Source organism: Argiope bruennichi, chromosome 8 (genome assembly GCF_947563725.1).
Source record: "Argiope bruennichi chromosome 8, qqArgBrue1.1, whole genome shotgun sequence".
In the NCBI taxonomy this organism is placed as follows: domain Eukaryota; kingdom Metazoa; phylum Arthropoda; class Arachnida; order Araneae; family Araneidae; genus Argiope; species Argiope bruennichi.
Genome location: NC_079158.1, coordinates 78953143 through 78979409, shown reverse-complemented (window position 1 = coordinate 78979409; position 26267 = coordinate 78953143). Strand labels below are relative to the sequence as shown.

Sequence of the window (26267 nt, the reverse complement as noted above, 5' to 3'; positions counted from 1 at the left end):
TTCAAATTAGAAGAGAAGATCCGGAATTGATAGCACTAAGAATAGTTAAGAAAAAGAGTTTCATGCATAGTGCTTATAGGTAATTAATTATTATATAAATAATTTTTTCGAAATCAGTTACAACTTGATAACTGATTTCGAAAATTTACAGCTTTCGATATAATATTACATATCGCATAAGTGAAACAACTCTAGCTCCATGGTAGATATAACTTGAAGAAATTTTAACAAAAAGCTAAAGTACCTGAGAAGAAACATGTAATTATATGTAAATAATATGAGAAGGCAGATAATTACAGTACAGAAAGAAATGTTTCGGAAAAATTCCTGAAATGCCTAATTCTTCCTAATTTTATTTTCTACTTTTCCAGTATTTGTAAGAATATTCAGGATCAAGAGGGTGTTTTGGTAACCCAATGCACTAAAGTGTGTAGAAATGTTTTAATTGATGTACATATTTTAAACACTTTTATCTAAATGCTACATAAACAGCTTCTAATTCAACATTTTTATATTAAAATTATAGTTTGGCGACAAAGGCTTCTTCTGGTATAAAATTAAAGAAATCTTAAAATGTCTCACAAAAAATTTTTCAGGAACTTTATTTCTCGCATTGATAATATTCACTAATTAAATAGAATTATGGAATTGAGAGTTCATTATTAGATCAGAATTCTGTATTTCGAGTACCGTCCTCAACAACATTTTTCTATTTCAAAATTGATTATCAATTTGGAACTGCAGGGCCAATTTTTACTTTTTCTAGTTGGTGACTTTAACAGAGTAATTGTGTTAGTTAATATAGCTCTGAGAAATTCAGCTTACTTAACATAGGTAGATATTTTGCTTAAGAGAAAAATTATAAAAGTCATCATTAATATTTGCTTTGTTAAGATTTTCAAGCCTAAAGAAATAGATAATATGCAGTTATAGCCAATAAATATTATACACAACCTATAAAATGTAACATTACACTGAGTATGGCATCGATGAAATTAAAGGCATAAGTTTTGAAAGATGTGATCATTTTATTTAGATAAATATTTTTAATCGATTATATCGAGCCTCTTGTGTAGTTCAGCTCTAATGCATTTAAAAGAGGGATTTGAATTTTGACCATTTACCATTTTTAGGGAAGGTCTGAATACAAAGTTGGAAGCAGCGATAAGTGCCATTAAGAAGGATAAACATCTAAATAGGGGTTTCTGCCATTGTAAATTGCCAAAATGTGGGCCTATACTAAGCTACCGGGTGTCCCCAAAATGGCTGCTAAAAAAAAGTCGAATTGTGATAAAAATATGTCATTTGTTGCCTTGCGGTTAAAAAAATCAGGTAATTTTATCCCGGAATTTAGCAGCAACATTATGGTGTAGTCTGTGGCAAAAGCTTGCATATATTTGTGTAAACCTGTCAATTTGAATTGTCTCTCATGCAGATGTGTTTCTTCATTTCCACAAATGTTTGTGGAGTTTACAAGTTACTAGGTCTCTGAGGTGTCCCAAAGATAAAGTGACAAACAAAGGGCTGGTGAGGTCAAAGGTCATATATGGCGAATAAGGAGGCTATGAAATGCCATTCCCTGTTTGCATGTATTAATACAAAACAATTACGTGATCATTGAAACGTTTGCTCAAGAAATGAAATATTCCAAACGTTCTATTTGGGCGAGTCCCATCTTGCATGAGCTATCATTTATTCGAAAAATCCTCAAATACGTTATAAATCGTCAAAAATTCTTCATGAATCCGAAGATATCATTCACCATTTATCAGTTGCTCTCAGAAAAACGGACCTATTATTTCTTTGGAGGAACAAAATCATTAAATATGGACAATAAAGGTTGAAATTTCAACAAAATGAGGATTTCCAGCTCCCCAAATTCTTGAAGTCTGCTTGTTAACATAGACATAGAGATGAAAATATGTTTCGTCTGGGAACCATATGTGACTAACATTGAGTTCCCACTCGTCCACAAGCAGCAACATAACCTTTGTGAAATTAAAGCGTGTTTTAATGTTATTTGGATTCAGGCGTTGACGAGTTTAAGTCTTGTACAGGAATAATTCAAAACAGTGGGGCATGACATTGTGCATAGTTATTCTTGTAGTCCAGAAACAAGATTCAACACGGCGAACGGAAAACTGGGATCGCAGCGTAATAATCTGCTGCACAGCTTCAGCATTCGACTTTGTAATTCAAATACTTCGATGGCTAACATTTCCAGTATGATAATCATTCACGGTACAAATTCTTTCAAATTTTTGGAAAAGATCTATTATCACATTGTCTAAACAGTCCTTTCGTCAGATTAGGTCTCCTTTGAACATAATCTGTGGAAACATAACTGCGCCTCGTTTGCATCCCAGGTTGTGAAAATCCAAAACAATAGATATCCACTGTTCCAAGAAAAAGAAACCATTTTCGCACGACTAGTTTGCAATTTCAATAGCACACGATATCTGCTAAACAAAGAAGTACAGAAGAGCGATCTCAAGTAATACGTTTTAACTACACCTATTGCACATCGTCTACAGGGCCACCTCTCGATAGCAATGTTAATAATTTGTTGGGATAAAACTCCCTGATTTTTCAAACGTAAGGCTCCAAAAGATATATTTCTATCACATTCCATCTTTTTTATTATTATTGATTTCCAAATCTCATCGGCATCTTTGGATACCCTGTATATGACATTGTTCGAGATTTCCTCCTCCATATGTACGCGTGGTCTTACTGGTGATTACAGTACTGACTTAATGTAAAAACATTTAGGATAGTAATGTTAACTAATTACTTTAGTAATCTGCGCAGTCGCAGATGAAAAATTATGCATGTGGGGAAAGAGAGGTTAGTGGTAAGTACTTGTTCTGACATAACAGCTACATGACACTATTCTTTATTTTCTACTTTTTGCGCATATGTACGGTAGTGGCAATACTATCTTACTATTAACTTAAACCATTTTGTAAGCTATTATAGATAAGTCTATGATTCGCAATAGCATTTATTAAGGTTTCACTTAATTGGATGCTAGCGTATAAATAAAAAAGTACACATTTTTTGGCTAGATACAAGATATATCTAAAGAAAAATATAACTCCATAAGTTCTTTCAAACATAAAAAAGATTGCAAGCCACAAATAAGCAAAATTGCCTAAATAGTTATTGTTAAATTATTAAAAAAATCACCCCAATCTTATCACTGACATTTTAATAAAAAAAAACACCTTTTCCATGAACATATTATTTGCTAATAGATTGTGAAATAATTTCATTTAAATGCATTTTGTTAATTTCCTAAAGGTATTCATTTTTAGATTTTTTTTTTTGAAAGAGATTATTTTTAGAAGACATGGATGTAGACACATGTATCGATACCAATATATTGCAAAGACTTACTCGGAAATGCTTGTGTTACAAGAGGGAGAAGTTTTCCTTTTTTCAACGGTAAATTAAGAAGAAAAATTTTAATTAGTTTTCACTAAATCTTTTTCTTTTCGAGCACAACGTGAACTTTTAGACTTCTGCTTTAATTCATCAGAGCTATTTCTCTTCCAAAAGAAAAAAAAAATCTCGAGAAACTTAATTATGAGTGTTTTTTTAATTTAAATCGGGTCAAAGCATAAAATACAGTAATCGTCACTTCTTATAAGAGGAAGCGCAATAATTAAAATCTCTATCAGTTTGACATTGCTCAAGCATTTTTTATTCCTACTTAATTTAAGCTCGAGAAATGTTTAAATTAATTCTGTGAAATGAACTGCTTTTAAAATGAGTAACCTTTTACGTCCAAGTTTGTTTTTTTTTTCCTTCCCTGCCGTTTCAGGAGATTTAAAGTTACCTTTGTTTCTCTTTAATTGAAAGAAATTTAGTAGGATCTAAAGCTTGTGAATATATATCAAGAATCAAAGTGCCAAAATATAAATCAATGCACTGTTATTTCATGTTTGTTTATTTTTTCACTAAGCTAGATAATTCTTTTTTTTATTGGAAGCAGAAAAACTTTGCTTGTTTTAATTATTTCAAAAGAAACAATTGGAATTACTTTTTGTATTTTTGTTGAATTTTAAGTATTGTATCAAATCCAGTGCAAAACTTAATTTTGCTTAAATGAATAATGATGATCATTATATTTTGCTGTTAAAAAATATTGATTTTAGCACTAATTGAAGAAAGTTTGTTAAATTATAACTTACATATATATTATTTTCCAACCGAGCAAATTTTGTATCTTACATAATACTAAATTGAGAAATATCAATATATTTTTTGCATTTTTATGTGGAAATGTATTATTGGAAGATAGGATCGTTTATAATATAATTAAACATAAACATTTTAATATAAATATATTATATAAGCAACTTATTAAAATTTTATACATAATTCGAAACTATATGTACTATAGTTTCTATAAACTATGTGTACTATATATTTTGTATGTTTTATTAAATGAATCCAAATTAATAAGTTTTATTAAATTTTGCAGAATTTCAATTTTTGTAGATACATTTCTGAAATTTTTAATTTATTCCATCTTGATTCCATATACTTCTCAGAAAACTTTTATTCGAAATTTCATTTTCAATTATTATTATTATTTTGTAAATCTTTTTTTAATTTTTTGTTAACTGCTGAGAGAAATCAATTTATTTACCGGAAATATTTGGTCCTTAGGCTGTCAAGCTTTTAATTTGGAATTTATTTTATTATTTTTTTATTTTTTATGTTTTATGTAGTTATCTCATAATTCTGAAAATAATACATTTAATTAAATTAGTTTACTGTAAAATATTGTGATAGCAAACTAAAAAAAATGTATGCGCTACAAAATAAAATAAAAAATGAAAATCCCTCTGTAATTAATGTCCGAAGAATATATTTCAGAAAATTGTGCATTGAATGAATCATTAAAAAATATATAAAGTGGTGAAAACGAACTGTACCGAAATGAAAATGATATTATTAAAAAAGTAATTATTAAAATTTTTAGAAAATATAAAAATAATATTTACAAGGTAATACTTTTGAAAATATAACCGAAAATACCAATATCGTACTTACTTTTGAATAGATTTATATTTAAAAAAATTTTAGACTGTGAAACCGTACAGTGACATTTTACCTATCTTAAAGAACACGTATTCCAGATTTCCTTGAGAAAGAATCAGTATATTTATATAAAAGACATACAATCAGTCTTTTATCTTTACATAAATATATGAAACAATTAATTTATGAAAAATATATTAATTACTAACTTTAATACTTTTGAAGCTAATATTGAGATTTTTTAATCAAACTTTTATGAAGTATTGGCTTGTTTAGTTAGAATACTCATTTTTACTTAATGTATTACAACTGGTTCAAGCCAACATTTTTCATACGTTGATTTGCAGCCTTTAATGTACAGTCGTTCATTTACTTTGAAAGCCAAAATGTCGACAAGTGGTAAAATTTTTTATGTTACCATTCGATATCCATTGTAATTCACTTTATTTGAAATTATATATATATATAAATGGTAAAATATTTTCAGGTTATATTGAAAAAAGAAAAAAAAATCATTTAATTTTTAACTTATTGAAATTCTAATAAAAATTGTAAGACAATTCCTCCGAGCCCTATATTCCCAACTTCCAAATTATATATATGTCAATCTATGAACCGCATAACTGCAATTAAAATGTTGATATTTCATGTAATATCGGAAATGTTAGAGGTTCTTTAAATATAAATCAACAGCTTTAAATTTTTTTGATATATTATTAAAAAGTATCCTTGAAATTCTATTCTGAGAATCATAAATGTGTGAAGGATTGCTAAAAAGTCGAGCTATTCTGTTCAAAACATTTTACTTGTCAAAACAAATTACAAGATATTTATGACCCATATTTTAATTTAAACTATTTTCCACCGTTGCCCAAGAATTTAATAAATAAGGAACATCCTGAATTCCAAATTCAAATATTTTTATCACCTTTGCCGTTAGCTAGTTTCCAGCTTCTTGATATTTTTGATGTTCTTTCAAGCAGTTCTCTCCTCGCGAAACTGCAGTTGATCTCTTTAAGAAAGTATTTGAAGAAGTTCATCAGAGGACAGAAATATAAGTATATCTTCTGAACTTCAATTTTAACTTAAAAGCATTCATTGTACCCTTTCTTTACATTTTATTTTTATACTTGGGAGTAATTTAATTTTTATCACTATTGTAATGTAGAATTATGCACAATCAAATTGGAGAAGAAAGAATCCTTTATTCACTCGATGCAAGCGGTGAACATTTAGATGAATGAACTCTCATCTGCTTGGAAGTGTCTCCTTATATACAACTGAAGAATTAAATATTCAAATTAGAATGCACAATGTATTTAAATTTACATGCATTTAATTTGCAAGTAAGAGAAATTAAAATAAACATTATTAACAAACAAAAGTATCAGCATCGGCTCGAACCGTTAACCTGACGATATACAACCAAAGACCTAATAAAGATGGAACTCTCAGGAACTATCTGGATACCGATCACCGATCACCTGATATCACCGATATCAGGAACAATATCTGTTGGAAACAGTCGTATCGTACTGCAGTCTGTAAAGCCAAATCGTGTTAACTTTTGCCATTCTAACATAAGCCCTTTATTTATATTTCCTTGAATATTATAAGAGAACTAAATATATATATTACATTCAATTACAAATTTATTCTATTTCTTTTAAGCCTATTATGTCGTTTCGTGTGGATTCAGGGGATCGTATATTTTCATTTAATGGCGGCGAAAACAGTTTCACTTTTGAAATCTTATTTAATTATATAGCAATCATACTAATTACTACTCCTTTTCTGCAGCAATCATCTTCTACATCAATCTTTAGTAACTACCATTTCTTTTTATATACCTTTCTTTTACCAAAACTTTTATGCCATAGAGGAAGAGAAAATTAATTTTTTTCCTGAAAATTTATTGAGAGAGTTCGCGAGAGAGAGTTATTGAGAGATTGAGAAATCACAGATTTTAAATTTAAAAAGTAAAGTTAACATATTTGGTGATACTGGTGGCAATAAAAAGCTTTTTCAACACGATTAAGATTTATGCCGATATCACAAACCATAAGGAAGAAAAAAGCGAAGAAGTCAAGATAAAAACCAGTGTATTCAAAGGACCATTTCACCTTAAAGCATTCTTTATATTGCGGATGCATCTCATATCTTGAAAAATTCTGATTTGATGAATCGTTGACATTAAAATTTAGAAAGGAAAATGGGTTATCTTCCAGTTTTATAAATTTTAATTATTTACTAATTTATATATATGCTCAAATCTGTTATTAATTAAAAAGGTAAAAATTATACAAATAAGATTTCACATTTTCAATTATTCAAGATTAATTGTTTTTGTTGTAGTTAGGCAGATAATCTATTACAATAGGAAATTTGTATTTATCAAAAGTTTGATAAATATATTAAAGTAAATGCCAACAATTGAAACATTTTCCACTGCAAGCATAATGCATGGAATTTATTTGCTGTCGTCTGGAAATTTCTGAAACAAGCTTTATTTCTTGAGATAAAACCAGATTTATTCTGGAAAATACATCATACTAGCTTAAATCATCGATATTGTCCAGACTTTTAAATGCAATATCTATATATAATTCTTCTTCTTTAGGCCGAAACGGTTTTTCAACTTTATTTCATCGAGTTGCTGTTGACACTTTGATATTCTTTCGTCCAGATGTCTTGTCGCTCCTCTAAAAAAATTCCTTAAAGCTAATAAATGAGTTTCTTATTTTGAATCCATCACTAACATCGTTCTTAACTCGGGATAATTTACAGTAAATTTTTTAATCATAGCAATCCGTGATATACTCATACCGAAGCACTATATCAATATGAACTTAGGGCTATAATATCGAAAGTATCAAATACGTTAACTTGCCTCGAATGTGACTGACTTGCATTTTTTATTTAACACACACACACACACACACACACACACACACACACACACACACACACACACACACACACACACACACACACATATAATATAGCCGGTGATCTGTCATAGGGGTAGAGCATTTTCCCCGTGATCTGGGCATCCCAGTTCGGGCATGGTTGTTCTATCTGTGAGGTGTGTGAATGTGCCCCCCTGTAAAAAGGAATTGTGCAAGCGAATGTGTGTGTGTGTGTGTTATCTTCATATGAACTAGAAGGCAGACTTCTGCCCTCGGGTGCTCAGGGATCCTTACCCTCAGAAGCTACTGCACCCCCTTTCTGTGGTAACGCGGAAACGACATCATCATCATCTATATAATATATGTGTGCATTTAATAGATTACAAATGTATAATTTCTGAAGCTACCAATTCCATCTTCTTACCATAACCAAAGTTTTCAGTGTTATTCGGAGATTTTTCGTATTCCAACATTTATGTCACCTGTGAAACCGCTTACACTCCTTTTCTTTGTCAAACATCCGATATTCCGTGGGAGGGAGGGTGTGTGGAAAATTCTATATGAACTATATTAAAAAAAAAACGTTTATCGCCAATATTGTGAAAAGTCTCTTTTAATGTTTAATGATTCATATACTGACACAACTCTGTAAAACTGCTACTTATCTTTCTAATTACGTTATTTACTGTTGATATATTGGCAATTTAAAAACATTGTTACAGAATTACAACCGTTGTAATGCCTGTCCGTTACAGAAAATAATTGCTAGTTATATTCTAAAAATTTGCTTTTTTCTTTCTTATAAAACATTTTTCAGAGATATAAATAAATTATTTTACTTATTTACATCAAATGTATTCAAAATATCCCAAAAAAAGATTCACACATTTTGTCTTTTAAAACGTATTGATCACATTAAATATTTTTGTAGCAACTCAAAATTTGAGAGATTTTAATGAATTCGAGAAATATTTCCAGAGCTTATCATATTTTAACTCAGATATAATAATTCCCAGAACTTATTTCAAAGAATCCCCATAAAATAAGTTTTTTTTCACTAGTTTTGGTAACTAGTGCTACAATATCGGTTTCCATTAAAAATCCTGTTATAAGGGAGGAATTAATAATGTGAAAGCATTATCCTTTGATTTTTATTAAACTTCTACATGTGTGATATCCTGCTTTTGAATATCACCTGAGCGTTAGACGGTAATTTATGAATTTCATTTTCTTCACGACACCATCGATTCCTGCTCCTTTCAAATCCTCTAAAACACTCATACTTCAAAGTACGAAAGGCGGAAAAAGCGATGCAAACGAGCTTTCAAAATAAAAATGTTTATCGATGCCTTGTTCATTTAATCGATTTGCGAAAGGCAAAGACAAAGGTATCAAACAGAAATCGATAGAGAAAATTGTGGTCTTATCGGGGGTTTCTTTTTCCTTAACTGATATTGATTTCCGATTATACGGCCGCGGTCTGCCAGATCCGTTCGACTTTCAATAACTGTGCCCTCTTTTCTTTTAAAAATCTGATCCCCGATGCCTTTCTTGAGAGTCGATTTTGTGTTGTCTTAGGGGGTCTCAAGAAAAAGGATTAGGGGTCAGGAAAATTGTTTCCCTCCTCTCCATCCCCCTCTCTCTCTCTCTCATGGGATACAAAAACAAGCAGCACGAGGAACAATAAATGTATAAAAATAAACTTGGAAAAGTGAATTGTCTTCGACTAAGTTTTTGACAAAGCCAGCAAGTGAATTAATAGAATCTTGAGAGCAAACCAAGGGAAATAAGAGATAAAAAAAACTAAACTAAAAATGAAGCAAAATACACCTTGTAGGAGAAAGAAAAGAGAGAAAATGGTGTTTTGGAGGAAATGTTTTTCTTTTTTTTATATATAGGTTTTCATCTTTCAGCTTTGTTTCTTTATTTCTTTTGTGTTCCTTTTCGAATAAAGAATCAATGTAGCTGAGTTATATCTGGTAGCAAAGTTGACCGACCACATATTGTTTGCTCTGGATAGAAATGAACAAAGAATAAAAGGACACAAAAAGTCAATTCGATGCTTCAACTGATGAATGCTTAGAAAGAGGGCAGAAATGCAATTAGAGGAGTAATTGAATATGATAGAATGAAATGGTTTTCAAAAAATATTTGAGAAGAATAGGTTTTGCTTTTAAAAGCCTTTATGTATATAAATATATATTTGATAAAATCTCTTTGGTACTAAATATAAATCATCTCTGAAGTGGATCATATGGAACTGTTCTAATATTATAAAGGTAATGGAATAAATCATCTCTGAAGTGATTTTTTTTTCTTTATACTTAAAATATTATTGACTTTCTCACAGGGATTTTAAACTTTTTCTTTTAACTTTCTACAGGCAAATATCTGGAGCTAAAAGAGTAATGATATTTAAAAGCCTATACTTATGGAATTTGCAAAAATAGTTAATTTGAGGAGTAATTGAATATGTTAGAATGAACTCTGGTTTTCAAAAAATAATTGAGAAAAATAGGTTTTGCTCTTAAAAGCTTTTATGTATATAAATACATATTTCATAAAGTCTCTTTGGCACTAAAAACTTCAGGATCATATGGAACAGTTTTAATACTATAAATGAAATGTAGCAAATCATTTCTGAAATACCATTTCTTTTCTTTTTTATCATTTTACTGAAACTAAAATTGTTTGTCTTTATCACAAAGATTTGAAACTAATTATTTTAACTTTCTTTAGGTAAGTTACGCAAATATCGAGAACTGAAGGAGATATAGTATTTATAAGCCCATACTAATGGAATTTGCGAAAATAGCTATTGCAATTAGAGGGGAAATTGAATATAATAGAATGAACTCTGGTTTTCAAAAAAAAACATTTCTAGAAGAATAGACTTTGTTATTAAGTATTTATATATAAATATATATTTGATAAAAATCTCTCTGGCACTAAGTATTTCAGGTTCATATGGTGCAGTTTTAATATCATGAATAAAATGAAACAAATCATCTCTTAAACGCCACTTTTTTTTCCTTTTTACTTAAAATTTAAAAAAGTTATTGCCATCGTCATTGGGATTTTAAATTATTTCTTTTAATTTCCTATAGGTAAATTATAAAAAATATCGAGAACTAAAGGAGTAATGATATTTAAAAGCTTAAACTAATAGAATTTGAAAAAAATAGTTAATAGACTTTATTTCTCTCTGTTTATTTACATATATTTTCATATATTTTATGCTTTATGTATTTTATTTTTATTTGATCATGCTTTTCCATTTGTATTATATCATTTACTGTATGTTTCCTTTAGTATGAGAAAACATTTTTGCTTTTTTTTGTTTACATCTGTGTTTTTTCTTGTTTACCCCACTTTTTTGCATTTGCGCTTGGATCCTTTATATTTGAAATTTCTTCCACTGTCAGTAGTGTACTGACTTATGTTTGTAACCGTATTGTATACTTGTTGGTACACAAGGAGTTTATACCTCGAGAGACTCAAAAAAAATAATAAATTATATATATATATATATATATGTTTAGGATAAAGTTATTCCGTATTTGAAATTCAGTTGAAACAAATTATATACCACCTCAAAATAATCTACTTCAATATCAAATTTTGAGCATGTGTTTGCAAATTAGCAAAATAAAGATGAAATTATCTGTTAAATACGATCTTTGTTTCATGAATATTTTAAGTGCAATATTGGAAGTGCATAGAAGCAAGCATGCCAAAAACTTAATGCGAAGAAAAATATTTTAAGTTATAGGAAGGATATAAAGAGTGTCCCAAAATTAACGCAAGATTTGAATTCCCCACTATTTCTGCAGTAAAGTATTGGAAACCCTACTAAAAAACAATTTGAAAGCTGATAGTTCAGGGTTAGTAAAAATGGAGCGTTACACAGTAGATAAAAGTGTTTTCATTGTTGAACGACATTTAAAAAATAATTAAAGTCTGGCGGCCACAGTTCAAAAATTTGAGAATTGGCCCTCCAGATCCTGTGATTTAACAACTTTGGATTTTTTTATATGTTATTGGAGTCAAAAGTTTATGTGAACAAGCCCACAGGCACGCGTGCATTTAAGGAGAAAATCCAACACTGCATCAACAAAATTCAGCCAAATGCAAGATAGTCATTGCAAATTTCGATAAAATAGCGTGTATGTTCCGGTAAATCCATAGAGGCCATTTTCCTAAGTTTTATTCCATATATAACCCTAACCTATGTACTTTACAATTCAATAAAAATCTAACAATTTAATAAAACAATTTATTTAATTCAAATCTTGCGTTAGCACGCGTTGTTCTATCGTGTAATGCACCATTTTTATCAGCTGTGAAATGACTTTTTAATAGGGTTGCCAACACTTTATTGCCCAAATGATGACAAATTCAAATATTTTGTTAATTTTGGAACACAATTTAGTAGACCGAGCATAGTGGAATAGTTCAATTTCTCAAATTCATGGCTTTATTATAAGAAAGAATATTTCTAAGAAATGCAACAACATAGTTTTCTAGCATTCTTTCAAGAAAAATATCTACAAACGAATGATGGAATCCCTCATCGTAAAATGATAATGAGGGATATGGGAAAAAGTTTTATTGCTGGATCAGCAAGAAAATACATCATTGCTTTAAACCTGGAGATCTCGTGGGATATCATTGGTTTGGATTGAAATCTTTACTCCGTTTTTAGAGTAAATATCGGAAATATATCGCAATCAAATAATTATTTTCGATGAATTCCCATCTCAATATATCACTGAATAAAATATTTTAAAGCAATAATGATTTTAGACGTCATCGAGCTTATTTACGAGGAAAAAACAATAACGAAAATTTATCAGAACAGATAAAACAGTATTGACGTCTGATTATTTCCACTGATCTCATGTGTTTGCTTTGACAAAAATGTATTCTGTATTTCAAAATTAAACGACAAACATTCAATACATAAAAATGTTAATCAAAGAATAAACGAGTCTGACACAAGAGCTGATTTATAAATATGTAATGAGATTTCGGAAATGATAACTTGTCAACGTGAAGTGTATATTCAACCTAGTGACATTTGTTTGATATTCTTCCTTTCATAGATCGGTATTTTTTCACTATATTTTTCTAAACAATCTCTCTTTTTTTTAATTTGAATCTTATTTCTATTTTTTTCTATAATGCTATCCTTTATATAAAATATCTGGAAGACAAAGCTTCGCTCGGCAGGGTTAAAATCGCATTTTTTTCGAAGAAAATATTTATATACGAATCACATGCTGATTTCATATGGATATTTTTCAATATCATCTACATATGAACTGCTCATTTATTAAAAAAAAATCATGAATGCACTTACTTTAATATGTTATTCGAAACAATCTGCTATATTACAGTATTCATTTTACAGCCTATCTAATATTACTTATATTTTTGAACTTATGTATAGTGAAATCGGGTTCAAAATGGCGCTACATGGTAGCAACATGATCGCAGATAGTAAGCATGATAGCAGACAGAAAAAAAAAGCTCTAATTGTTAGTTATAAAAAAAAAATATTTATTTTTGTTTGTGTGGGTAAAATCTCGTTTCATCAGGAAAGACTCATATACTGATAAACTTAAAAAAACACACCTTTATCTAAATATAAAATTGGATCAAAATCTTTAGAGCCATTTCCGAGATACACGAAATAAATTTATATATATATATATACAAGAATTGCTCGTTTAAAGTTATAAGATATAAAATGTCTATAATGCGGCCTTTTCACTATACATAAGTTTCACTATACGTTCCACTAAGTATCAAAGCAGAAACTATTAATTATCCACATTTGCATTCTACTGAACATTCTTTTAGAAATTTTGAGATCCGAGTTCATAACAATGAAGTATTTTTAATTAAATTTATTTCATTTGATTGGCAATCTATTTTGATTTCATAAACAAACCACTATGTAACATTATTTTCATTCACATAATTTACAAATAGTAGCTAATTATTATTGAAACGAGGATTAGTTTAATTTAATAATGAGTTAATTACGTTATTTACCATTTTAAATGTATATTTACTATGAGGAAAGTATATTTAGAATTTAGATGAAAAGAGAAGATGTTTTAAATTACACATTCGAAGACGAAGTCCTAATTGCAGCGAAAACATATCTCGCAATCTCGCATCCAAATATAAACCAATTAGTAAATATATTTATCAAAATACTATTATAAAATAAATTCGAAGATTACTGTTCTAATGCATATTGAAAAAATCGTTTGTATGATAATGTATGATTTGAATGCATAATTAAATCTGTTGAGTGATTTTAATTAAAAATAATTTAGTTAGATTTAAATATAATCCTTTTCTATCAAAGATAAACATGTAATTTATAATAGTTTAATTTGCATTTCAATTTAGATAAAAGTAGTATTTTCGAAAAGCTATTTTTATTTCTGTATTGATTACAATTGATTTAAAATCTAAAATCTGATGATTAATGTCAATGCACTTTTTTAATAAATTCCTTTATTAAAAGGTAAAAATAAACTATGTTAAATGATTATTTAATTGATTTTACAGAATGCAATATTTTGTTTGCACGGATATATATATACATATATATATATATATAAATATAAGAAAGAGAGAGGTTTGACTAACCATTTTTATTGAATACTCTGTAACTGTTTCATTGATTTTAAAGATTTAAAATCTTGTACACTTATATATTCTTGATTTGAATGAACTGTTTTATATCTTCATAATCCAGTTATTAAAATACTGATAAATTTACTTAAATATTGATTTCATATAAGTGGTACTACATAAAAGAAATTTCATCATATTGTCACACATCTGAAGTATTACTTTCCCAAAATATTAGTCTCATCATCGTGAGAAGAGATTTGCAAATAATGTTAATAGTTCTCGGTCATTGAATTTATAACAAGTAGGTGGATCTTTTTAAGAATTCGATGCCAAAAATAGAGGTTTTGGAAAATGCACGAAAAATGGTACTATCTTTAACATAATTTTGAATCCCGAGATCCTTCTAAAACCTTCCATAGACTGTTGGGACGTTATAGAAAGCAAAGCACCCACACAAAGAGTAATGATTTATTTATATGATCCTCGTAATAAGGGAATGAATCGAGTCCTGTTGCTTATTTGCTGCTATTTAATAAATGACTTTCTATTTGCGTGTGCACTGTTGTTGTGCTTACAATCATCCAAAATAAATCACCATTTTTCGTTGTCAAATTTTTTGGACTTCTTACAACTTCTTGTATAGTATTTCCATAACAATATTCATGAATTATAAAATTATACATATAATGAATAAAAAAAATTATTAACAATAAAAATTCTCCATGATTCACTATAAAATTTATACAAATAATTTTTTATTGAATTTGTCTTCTCCAACGGATCGTGAATTATCACTAATTAATAATTCCAAACCATTAAAATAATGGTTTGGAAGAACAGGAGTGATGGGGAGTATTGCAGTATGAAGATAATTTTTCTGATTTTTTTTGTCTTATTTTCCATTTATAAAAAAATATGAACAAAAATTACCTCGGTATCATATAATTATTTTCTTGCTTTTCATTTCACAAAGAAACTAATTAATTATTCATTTTATAATTTTCATTTAATTATTACTAATCTATTACAAATAAATAGTTGAAATATCTTTTTGACAATGTCTTTAATTTTTTAAATGTTAAACAAATAAAATATAACTTTTTATTAGCAAAATTTTTAAAGATTATAATAATGCATATTTTTTTTTTCTGACGAGTTGATCGTGTATTAAAAGTGTCTATATAAAGCATTTTAAGAATTAGAGGCATCAATGAATATTAAGTAATGAAATTTCTTTATTCAAAAAGTATGGAAGAATACATTTTAATGCCTTGAAATTTCTTTCACATACTTAAATTAGCATGCCCTTAAGCATTTCATGATGGTGTGAGACAGATTTTAGTAAATTATCGTAACAAATGAACCGCGACTATTTTTTTCAATACAATTAAACTAAAAAGAAACCACCGAGTGCATTTAAATAATTTTTATACTCTTTTAATTACCTATTTATACGCATTTAAAAAAAATATTTTAAAACAAAAATATATATCAAAAATTTTTAATTAAAAATTTTGATCAGCGTATTCGCATATCTATTTTGTTTGGAAATCTTTAAAGCTTTAACAACGCATGCTGTTAATTTTTTTTTTAATCTTGGACTTTGCAAATATAATTAGAAATAAAATATAATATAGAAATTGCTTTTAATAATTTATAATTTGTCATATAGTTAGAAGTTTCATAAATCACAAAATATAATTTTGACCTTAATGTAATTATTGTGGTTTAAGCTCCCAAATTTATGGAAAATTCATGCTTCTCTGACACACAAAAAAGTTATCTATACATGATGTTAGAAAGTCTAATTCCTTTCATTTCAGCCAATTTCTTTGTTTTAAATAATAAATGGTAATCAGCAACAAATAAGCAAATGGGAATTATTTATACTATAGATAAAAAATGTAACTGCTTTACTAATATATTTCTGCGTCAGAAAAAAAAAATCAAAACATGATATTTAAAAAAGCGCAAAGCAAATTTGTTAATTTATTAGAATTCTTAAAATCAGTCCAAATTTGAAAATAATAATAATAATAATCTTTTTATTTTCATTTGCCGCCTAAAATGTACATTTACATAACAGAAAAATGCACTAAATTTAACACATCTAAAAATAATCTAATTAATTTACTTTTCTGCAATCGAAAAAAAATGCACCGATATAATTCAAATAACGACCTAAAATATATGTTCCAACCACTAGTATCCAATGTTTTAGAAAGCAAAATTTAACGCAAATAAAATAGAAAAATAACTTCTTAAAAATGAATATTTTGGTTGCGTCATATTTAGTTTGTATATTTTCCACGCCAAAAATTTCGCTTTAAAAAAAAATATTGCATATATTTTTTTTTTTTATATAAAATGAACACAGAAGCATATTTTTTATAACAGCAAATAAAATTGAATTTTAATTTTATATACAGTTATTTATTTATTTTGAATTTCTTACATCTTTGGTTCTTAAAAAAGATTTGAATTTGAATATATTCAAATTAATGAAAACCGAAATTAAAAATACATTTTGATTCTTGTTTTTACCATTTAGATGTTTATTTTCTGAAATGTAGCATTTAATCTTTCCAAATATATGTTTCAATTTATAAATAATTACATTATACAGTGAAGTAACAATCTCTTTTAAAATTAAATAAATATATAAGCTGCAGATATATTAAATTAATACTATATATAACTAAATTTCTTTTTACTAATAATTACTTTAAAATGAACATACATAGCTTCAAATATTTAAATCTCAAACGACATCAAATTTTAGTTTTCAGTGAGCGAAAATTGTGTATCTTATATTCAAGTATCTTAACAGAATTACGATCAATTAACAGAACGATTTATTTACATGCCAATGATGTCTCAACTTTATTTTTTCAATTCATTTTCACATTTTAAAGAAACATTCTCTATCGTAATTTTTTTATGAAATGAGCATAACACAGAATCATATGTTTAAAGCAGTAAATAAAGTTTTATTTTAATTTTACATCTAGATATTTTTCAGTTTCTTACATCTTTGCTTTTTAAGAAATATCTGAATTTGGATATGTTCCAGTTGATGAAAACAGAAATGAAAAATACATTTTGACTCCTTTTTTTTTACCATTCAGGCATTTTTTTTTCTAAATTTTGTAACATTAAATTTTTCTAACACATGTTTCAAATTATAAATAATTATATTATATAGTAATGTAATATAATAAACAGTATATTAAATAATACTTTTATAAATAGTATAGTAAATAATAGTATAATAAATGGTACATTATAAAGTATAAATAAATACATTATATAGTGAAGTAACAATCTATTTAAAAATTAAATAGATAAATAAGCTGCAGATATATTAAATTAATTATTAGTAAATAGTAATACTAATAATAGTAATAGATATATTAGTAATTATTAGTAAAATTCGTTTTAATAATAATTACTTTAAAATGAATGCATTTAGCAAGTCCCAAACTGCAGCAAATTTTAACTTGCGGTGAGTGAAAAATGTATATCTTATATACAAATATAGTAACACAATTAGGAACAATTAACAGAATGATTTATTTTCATTCTAAATCTCAACACAGGGATCAGAATTTCGATAATTAAATTCAGATTTGCCTTATTGCTTTCTGCATCTAGATTTATATAAAAGAATCATACCCTGTAACAAACTGCTGCAAATATTGTACCAGCATCGATTCCGATCCAATGATTCGAAAAACCCCAGCGTCTTGTTTAAGCTCAAAGGGTTTAAAAGGATCTCTTTGAACCTGAAACTGCTCGTGCATTTCATTACATTGCTTGACGGGCCCACTCAGGCGGAAATGCTGGTAGTGAAATGAATCTTCTTTCTCTTTCATCCAAATCTGTGGTACCTTATCTGAGGATACTATCTAAGCATGGTTGCTTTTAATTATGTGAATATAAAATATCCTGCTTGGAACGATTACAGGCAGCCTCCACACTTGAATTCACACACCAGTAACGTCCAGAGCACCAGCGATTTGAAAAGAGATTGGAGGGTTAACTAGTTAAATGAAAATTGTAATTCAATGAGAGCTTGGTTAAACTGTGTAATCCACGTTCTAATTATGTAAAATAGCGATAAAGTTAGATACAAAATTGAAAAAGCTTTATAAGATTGACTAACTTCAGATAAAGGATCGTTATTAATTTGGTTATTTCGCTAAAGAAATTGTTTGAAATGTATTTTCGAAATATTAATTACAAGTCTGTAAGTTAATAAATATTTTTTTAGAAAGTAGAGAATAAATTCATGATTATTTTCGAACTTATTCAACTGATATTAACCTGTAAATTTTGAATAAAATAAACAAATATTGCATTAATTAATACTCTTAATACTCTCTTTCTCTCTCTCTCTCTCTCTCTCACTTTGTGTGTGTGTGTGTGTATATATATATATATATATATATATATATATATATAATATAATATGCAGCAGTTGCATAAGAATCGTATATTATTGTTTAGTATTTAAAAAATGGATAGAATTTGAGAGATATTTTATTGATTCATGCTTTTCAAAATCTGAATCTGACAAAACTGATATTTAAATAGTTTATCTTCTAATTCTATTACGCTTGTTCGGCAAAAGAACTATTTTTGTAAAATGTTTGCTTATTAGAATTGTATTTATTTATAAGAGAGGTGAATTTTTATTTAAGGGTAAATGGCAATTCGTAATAATTTCTTTTATTTCACTATAACTGCTCTCTTATTTATAATGTATTTTACTATAAATTATTATGCAAATTTTATTTTCAACTTCAAAAAAGATGATGTACATGCCAGTACGAAATTTTAGAAATCTATCATTTTAGTCAGTGCATGAAGAAGTAACCGATTTCGTTGCAATAAATTTAATTTTAGAATTGCCATATATGAAATGTACAAAGTTCCTACATAGCCAATATGTTTTTTGTTATGGAATACTATTATTTGGTACATTTATTGGTATTACATTTGGTACATTTATTTGGTATTTCCTAAGTATTCAGTCCGATGAATGTTCTAAAATATAAACGCTTTTAACAATGCACTGGAGAATTGCTATCAAATAGAAGAAAAATTAATTCATCAAATCAGATATCGAAACAAATTATTCTATTAAAAATCTAGAGATATTTTTTATAAACTTCGAAAAATTATAATTAATTTAAAGAAATGCAATACAAGATTAGGTAAAATAAATATCCATAGATAAATTACTTACAGATGTTTCCATTTTAATGAAAAATTTACGCTTGAATGGTATAGCAGAAAGCACAAGATATCTATTTTCTAAGCAATATATATATATATATATATATATATATATATATATATATTAAAAAAATAAGATTTCTGTTTTACAGGGTATGCAATAAATGTGCAATGTTAACGTTATTTTTAACTTTGTAACAGTATGAAAATAAACCCTATTAAAACATTTTCAAAATATTAGACATATTTTTTAATGTATTTCTGTACATTTTTACTGCCTTTGATAAATTGCATACATTTTGAAGATAGATCAGCGATGTTTGCTGTTTCCAACAAAAAAAGTTTCTATTTCAGAAATATCCCTTTTCATGATTTTTGACACAAATCCATAGCACAAATACTCATTTTTCTTCAACGCTTTGGCGAGTTCTGGCTACATAGTGATAGGATGTAGAGCATAAGTAATAAAATGACAAAGAAAAATTGTTTTATGTTTTTTGCGATATAATTATTTTAAAGAAAATCAACTGTTCTATACAAAACGTTTATTTGAAAATAGCCACTTTTTTAAATTTAAATATTTGTTTTCGAAGTCTTGATCCAAAATATTTTTCATTAATTTCCTGAAAAAATATTTTTCTACTGTTGAAGATATTTTATGAACATATGTGAAATAACATTTGAATAATTTGTATCTTATTAAAAAATTAATATTCTTCCATTCCTTATTTATATTTCAATAATAATTAGAAAGATATTAAGAAAATGCTTTTTTTCAAAGTTTGAATTGGCTCACTGAGGGAAAGTTAACATTCTTTTCCAGTAATTCACTGATTTATTTTTTGATCAAAGTTTTGAAATGATGTAAGCGGTAAACAGCTTTAAGTATTTGGAATCAAAATAAAAATAATAAAGAAATCGGAAATGAATGAATTAAGTGACAAAAACAAGTTACAAATAAAGTGCAACAAACTTTTTATTAGTTAAAAATGAATGCTTTTCAACACTTTTTGGTGCTTATGAAAAATAATTTTTATTAACTATAATATATCCAGCTGTTATGACGGAAAATATATTGGCTTAAATCTTTTAAATGTTTTTTTTTTCTTTGGACCAATTAAATCTAGAATACACAACATCGATTGAAATAGAAATTGAAGACTTTTCTTTTAATTTTCTTCACATTAAATTTATTAATTTTTTAAAATTTAAAAATAGATATTTGTCCTCGGAAAACTAGTTATTCTTTATCTTTGAAAGGATGTGAATACTTGTATATGATTTTCGTTGAAATTTAAACTGACTCTAGGAATAGTGAAACTTTTCATTCCAAAGATCATTCAAATTTAATATCAAATTTATAGTTCTCACCAGTACCATATATTTGAATTGAATTTTACAGAAAATACTCAAGCTTTGTATATGATCTATAAATCGATAATCCAATGTTATTCTTTTGTTTATAAGGCATATAATTTAAGGAAATGAGCAACGGCATGGATTCTCTTCTCATCAAGTATTGTTATTCGAGTAATGAATTACTGAAGGATCTCTAGTGTAACCTTATGTCTAAACAATGCAATTCATCATCGACATTTTAATAATTACTAAAACGAAACGCCATCTTTTATTTTTGGGTTCTATATCTTTGCAACCTTTTTCATGAAGTCCCCATTTAAGTTTCTCGAAATATTAATCTGGATTAAGAGTTGAAAAAGACTCGAACATCAAAGATCTTGACATTTAGTACGTGTGGATAAAGATTGTTTAGTTCCTAATATTGCCTACTTTTTTTTTTCATGTATATTACAGAAAATCATTCTCTTATTATATGAGCCTTATCACTAAATCTCGGGCTTTATTCGTTCAGATGTTTCTTTATTCTTTATGTTTCAATGTTTAAATCCAATGATTTCGGTGGAAATCAAATCAGCTTTTAAAAAAGATAATAAATTTGCCCTTTAATAATAGTGGTATGTATCATTCTGATATTCTTTTGTATAAATCTAATGTATGGCTATATTTTTTTCCGGAAAGATTTCAAAGAAAATGTTTAACAAAACTGGGAATAGGAGAATTAAAGGAGGCATTACATCTAATTTCCGAATGTCTAAAAAAAGGCCAATAAATATCCTGCTTTTTATTTCAAAAATTATTTTTTCAAACGAAAAATTCCAAACTTTATTAGAAAATAATAGAAAATGAATATAGCAATACTCGCCAATTAATGTTTATTCAAGAAATACATCATTGGATAAAAATATAGTCAACATTTTACAACTTAGTTCTTATCGGCATAGAATACATTATTCGGTCTTAGGAAATGAATGCAATAATAAACTTTGCAATAAGAAAAGCAAAAACAATTCTCTTTACGAATGTGGGCTTATCAGATCCATTTGATAAATCCATGTGTTTTCTGTTTGTAACAAACCTGTTCAATTGAGCTAAGTGTACCGTAATTCCTGTTCGTGTAATTCCTTTTTTCTTTGCCTTCCTTGAGTCTACTAAAAGACCACCCAAAGAAACAAAAAAGGAAAGAAAGAACATTCTCGAAATCTGAGGTTCAGGAAAAGAATTGTCAGAGCAGCAGCAATAACGTGAATCTAACCTTCTCTATTTTAGAAGAAGGAGAAGGTTTCTTTTTTCAAAGAACGTGTGATATGCTGTATATAACGGTTGTTTCCCCTTAAGAGAAGATTGTCTGAAATTGCTCATTTTGTCACTCTATCCGAATCCTGACATAAACAAAACCCCTAATAGACATTCTGTCGCCCGGGTGTCAAAGAATTGTCTTCTCTTCCGAAAAATGAAGGTTCTTTGTCTTTCTGTACCAAAGACATTTTTTTTATGTTATTATGTTTATTCGGTTTGCAGTGGATGGTTTTTACCGTTAGTAATAGTCGTTTGACTTTTTCTTTCTTTTGAGGTCTTGTAATAGGACGCAATGTCAGGATAAATCTTAGGAAGAAAATCGTCATACATAATGCCTTTATATTATAACGTTTCCATTGAAGAAAAGGAATTATTCTTTCTTATTTTTCGATTTTTGACATCTGACTTGTCACGTTTCTTATTTCAATTCTGCTTTCCTACCGGGCAGTTGATAAATGACAGTGATATTGACAAGTTAAAATGACAGTAGTTTAGATGGATCAAAATTATTATCATCAGTAAAATAAAACTATCGTTAAAACATTAAAAAAAAACTTTCTAAATAAACAAATAAAACAGGTTACGAAAAGTGCTTAGGAAAATTGAAGCATTTTTTTTCTTTCAAACCAAAACAATATATTTATAACCATAAATTACTCCTTAAAATCAAGTGACACGAGGTTTTTACATTTTTTAAAATTATATCTAGTTAAGTAATCAAATTTATTTAGAGTAAATGATAAGAAACAATTCATTTGATATTTGATTGATAACTTCAAGTATATAATGAATTTCTATGAAAATTGATATTTAGAGTAACTGAAATATTATAATGTGTCAAACTCTGATTAATTGTATCCAAATGTTTCAATCATGATTTTTGTTGATAAAGATTTTAAACTACGTTTTTACTTGATATTATTTGTTTTCTTAGACACTATTAAACAGTAGAAGATTTAATATTTATATGAAGACATATTCTTTCTAAGCGTAATATAAAAAAATGTTTTATGATTCTAGAATTGCTTGTTTTGACTTTTTATGATATAATTTCCTTTTTTTAACTATAACTGTCGACTTTATAAATTAAATAGATTCATCTATCATTCTTTCTATATAAGAATTATTATTAAATGGGATGAAAGCAAATTGATGGTAACTAATAAAATATATTTCATAGTACTTGGCTGTAAATTTAACTACGCGATAGAAAATTTTCCATTGGTGATAGTTAAAAACAGTAATTTTGATGCTTTTTTAAAACATTGTAACAACTCACTTTCATTTCAATTCGGAAAATTTAGTAAATATCTCATATTGGCAAAAATTACCGGATATATTGTAGGGAACCCACCTTATTGAATTCTTTTGAGTCCAGGTCAAAAATTACTCCTAGTTCCGTTCTTTTATCAGAATTTTTAAATAATGATAATCATAAGTAAATCCTATTTCATGTATTCCAACTAGGGGTTGCAATACCGGTATACCGGGATACCGAATACCAGTATTTTGAGCCATTTTACAATTTCGTAATACCGGTATTCACAAGTTTAAATACCGGTTTTTCGGTATTTACTGGAAATTTTTTAAATTGTCTCCACTATAGGTTCAGGGATCGCCAACATAGCAAAATAGTATACGTTTTTGTGTTTATGTCTCTCTAACCTGCGAAATAAATTAGCTAATTAATGGCTTAATTAATTGCTTAAATCTAAATTAGCGAAACATGGATTATCCCTGAAAGAAAATATTGTATCCATAACGACTGATGGAGCAACAGTTATGAAAGAAGTTGGAAAGTTGATTGGTGCAAGTCAGCAATTGTGCTATGCTCATGGAATTCAGTTAGGAGTAATAGATGTATTATACCAAAAAAATAAAGAACAGAAGAATCCAAATATTGTGGATATAGAAACTTCGGATTCCGACATTGAAGACAGTGAGAGTGAGAGTGATATTGACAATGAAGATAATGGCAATGTAATTGTGGAAATTGATATTGCTAATGAGGATGAAATATTAACCCATCAAGAATTGCTTCCTATAATTTATAAAGTTCGAAAAATTGTTAAGATATTTAAACTTTCCCCTACAAAAAAATGCCATATTATAAAAATATATACTAACTGAACATAAGACAGAATATATACTAATAGATTCCGAGACACGTTGGAACAGTTTACTCCTAATGATGGAACGGGTTTTGAAATTTAGAAATCCAATTCAAAAAGCAATAATCGACTTAAACCTGCAAATTAATTTTTCAGACAGTGAATTCGACTTAATATCCAGAACTATATCAGCTCTACTTCCAATAAAACTGACTATAGAGGCATTATGTCGGAGAGAATTTAATTTATTAACAGCTAATGCAACAATAAATTTCATGTTGCAATCATGAGAGAACAGCACGCATCACTATCTGAAGAATTATATATTACATTGAAAAATTGCACAAAACAAAGGCATACCGAAATAGAAAATGTCTTATGATATTTACATAATTATAATGATTTTAAATATGAAAATGTAAAAGAAAAGAAAATAATCTGATTAAGTTTATAGTAAATTTTCTTACAATTTTTTACCCACAAACCTATCCACATTCAGAAGAATTCGGTTCAGTTATCGAAGATCATTATGACACTAATGTCGATAGTGAAAAGGAATTGTCTCTTGAACAAAAACTGGAATTAGCGATAAATAAAAAAAATCAACGAACCAAAATACAATACAGAAATCAGCTATATCCAAAACCATCCGACGAGAAATTGATTTATTTGAAGATGAGGGATTTAGAGGTAAGTACTTGGAAAAAGTATATCGCGTATTGCTAACAGTATCGCCAACTAGCGTAGATGCCGAAAGAGCGTTTTCGACAGCTGGTAATTTTTACACAAAATTACTTTTCAGCTTTAATGACAGTACAATTGATGCATCATGTTTTTTAAGATCACATTTCAAAAATTTGTAATAGTACCACAGACTTAATAGTGATATTTACACTTTTTTTTGTGATTTAAATAAATAAGTTGTTCCTTTACTTTTTTTGTGATTCTTTATATACTGTTATAATTTATAAGTTCCATATTATTTTTTGTGATATTTACACTCTCTTATAAAACTGGCAAATAAAACAAAGAAACACCTGTGTTTTCTTTCTTTTTCTAAAATTTCTAAAACCGGTATTAAAACCGGTATCCCGGTATTAAGATCTAAAAAATACCGAATACCGGTATTGAAATTTTGGTCCCGTATTGCAATCCCTAATTCCAACCGTACAATATATTCTTTAAAGTCGAAATTTGCTTGAAAGTTTGAGGTTCTTAGGTAAACAAATTGATTTTTAATTAAAACAGATTTGTAAAAAAAAAATGAACTTTACATTTTGAATACTTAAGTAATAAAAAAAGCAGTTCGGGTTTATATTTATGTAACTCTGTTAAGAACAAAATCTTATAAATTGCATAGGCTCTATCAAGTGAAATATAAAATATATGTTAAAAATGATCCTATCAAGTATAAAAAAATTATTACAGTCATTTTTATAATAAGATTATTTGTGTACATATATTTTAATATGAAAACCAAATAAATAAATGGATGTAGCTCTAAATTAAACAACTTATCATTATTTTCAATTTTATTTTAGTTATTTATAGGGAGAGAATAATAGTTTATATAGATTATTCCCACAAAATATTTATAATAACACATATCTGATACGAAATATTTTTTTAAACAACCAATAAA

At 27.6% G+C, this 26267-nt stretch overlaps 1 protein-coding gene across 3 annotated transcripts in view; it reads right to left on the bottom strand.

The window, feature by feature from the left end:
• The window catches only part of LOC129981869 (cell adhesion molecule Dscam2-like), a 614065-nt gene that overhangs the window by 18309 nt on the left and 569489 nt on the right, over positions 1–26267 (bottom strand). The gene's annotated exons all lie outside the window — the stretch shown is intronic.